Genomic DNA, 2,752 nt, shown 5'->3' with positions numbered 1-2,752 from the left:
GTCTGTGAGACGTTAAGCGAAAATTTCCGCCTCGTTCAGGTCTCTATGATTCATTGTAGAAAATCTTCCTCGAAAGAAACACGTTTGCTCGACTGTGACAACTGCTAATAATAATGGTTAGTCTATAAATCAACCATGAAAATGAAACTAAGCAACTAGACATTCAACAATGCGCCATCAAACTTGCATTCTCTGTTGCTAAAACAAATTTAGACCGAATTAGAATTGCGGTCGCAGGTGGCGCCAACCCAGTGCAAAATATGCCCTTGAGCACAAAAGTTACACTTTTTCTCGTTATTATTTCCCATTTTCAAACGGGATGATTCGCGATCTGTTATGTTAAAATGTGTGGATAAAAGTCGTATTACAAGATCGCCAAAACTCCTCTACTGATTACTAGTTTCAGATCATTGACGAGACTTCTTCAGATCTAAAATACCAAAAGGTAGCATAAAAGAGGTCAACTATAGCATAATACGTTTTATGTTTAAAATTCCATTCACACACACAAGTAGTAATATTTATTGGTACGTATCAGCCACCAGGCATTACACAGCGCCATAATCTGTTGAGCTGAATCGCTCTTGTTGCCATGCACACACTGAAAAATTTTATATACCGTGACAAAAATAATGACATGAAGTGCATTTGGTAAGTGGTGTACAGCTTTAACCTCAGCTGGTGCTTGATTTCTCAAAATTTGCAGTATAGATCCTTTTTTTCCCAAGACCGAGACACCAGTGGGGAGTACCTATGCGTACCGTCACAAATCAAGCACTGAACTTGCCGAAAGTAGGTCGTACTGGATACGCAGTGTGCAACGTCATCCATACAGGTCCACTGCTCACAATGCCACTATTGTGTGCGAATGCACAGACTGTGACAAAGGTAACTATCACTCAGCCCATGTGTGGATGTAGATATGGCCCGTCACTCGCAACGCTGCAGGAACCAGGGAGTGGCTGTACTACGGCCGTCAGGGAACTGGCCGCGTATGTAATGTATATATGTGTGTATGTTTTTACTACACGAAAGCGCCGACTGCCAGATGGCGCCGCTAACCATGGAGTGTGTAAGCTCGATTCACAAAAATCTGCTAACGCTATTGACATCAGTTTATGGAGAGGCGGAGTACAGGCGAATTTCACAATTCTATATATTTACTCATTTTGATGTGTAAAAGAATCCTTTAGTGATTTCAAAATGTAGGAGAACATAGGATGTTACTTTGTTGACGTCATTTTCGTCGCATCAGCTCACCTTGCTACCAGATGATGGAATGGAAGCAAAAGCAAAGTAAGGATTTGCTCAGAATAGTCATCTTACATAAAAATTGACACTTTAGCGTCAGAAAACGAAGTGGGGCAAAAGTTCTACAAATAGTAGACAGCATAGTTTGACTATATGAATTTACCTTTTAGGGCAAGCGTTAGTCAAAGTAAAAACGACACCAGTCATAGTTGTAGAACTGTGTCTGTACTCTGGCAACCCATTAAAAGCGTCAGTGAACTACAACCGACGTGGCGCAGTACAGAACCGTTTGACATAGAGATGAGTGTACGGCGTAGATAAACATTGCACGTCTAGATGTGTTTTGACCAGTGTCGTTAGATGTGGCCGGGTTGATCATCCGGTAAGAAGTTAGGGTCAAGGTTCAAGGCTGAAGTCTCATTCAGGACACGAAAGTCTGACCGGTTGACGACTGGGCACGTAGATCGCCATCGCGAAACAGTGGACTGCCGGCTAGTGATGGGGAGCTCGTGAATGAGTCGTTCAAATGAACGCTTCACTCCAGTGGACTGTGAACTAACCACTCAATTTCAATGAACTGGTACTTCAAATTCTTCACAGATAGCACACTCCACACTTTTTTCTAGTTCACTCACTCTCTTCCTCTCTGCCTCTCCCACTACATCGGCGCTACGTCACTCATTCTCCCTTCACTTCAGTCCTCCCTCCACTGCCTGTCGACGAATCGCGCGGTGTTTGTGGGGAACGATAGGTTTAGAAGGGGTTGCTTCCTGCAGGGCTGACAACATTACCCGTGACTATTTGTGCAGTTATACTTTGCGTCTACGGGTAGCCTACCGTTGGCAGCGCTTGCAGACAAATGAATATTAAAGATACAAACGAAGAGTCTGGCTGTGTGAGCACGCACAGCCAATATGAAAGTAAAATACTTACCTTCTGAGTCTGGAACTGAAGTGTGAGTCGAATCCACGCTTGAAAGATAATCGTTCATGTTGGATTGTTTTATCTCGTACACATTATTGAAATAATTACACTAAATGTCAATTTAAGGATTGTACTAATTATATTTAAAAAATACATATATATTTATGAATAAACATCAACGGATTTGGCGAATGTTCAGAGATTTCCGTTTGATAACATGATTTGTTCCACTTTTTTTCCAGTCAGGCGATTTCTTCTGTCAGTTATAAGGTATCCTGCCTTCGAGAACACTCTTTCACACGGCGTGGAGGTTGCAACAATACACAGTCGTATTTTTGCAACTTCAAAGAGCGAGGGGTATACTGACAGCCGTTCAGACCACCCTGAAGTGGACTGCCTTGTCTCTGTAGCAGGGGCTCTTGTAAGTATTTGTCCACTTCCACCATTGCAGCAGCTCTCGGGTGTGAACTACTCTGCAGCCTGGAAAGCACTTCATCAAATTCGAGCCAGAGACTAGAAATAGATTGTTATTGATGCCTGCTGTCTGATAATGAAATGATACTGTTATTTTCTGCCA

Source organism: Schistocerca piceifrons, chromosome 11 (assembly GCF_021461385.2).
Source record: "Schistocerca piceifrons isolate TAMUIC-IGC-003096 chromosome 11, iqSchPice1.1, whole genome shotgun sequence".
NCBI lineage: Eukaryota > Metazoa > Arthropoda > Insecta > Orthoptera > Acrididae > Schistocerca > Schistocerca piceifrons.
This window is presented reverse-complemented; position numbering follows the sequence as displayed.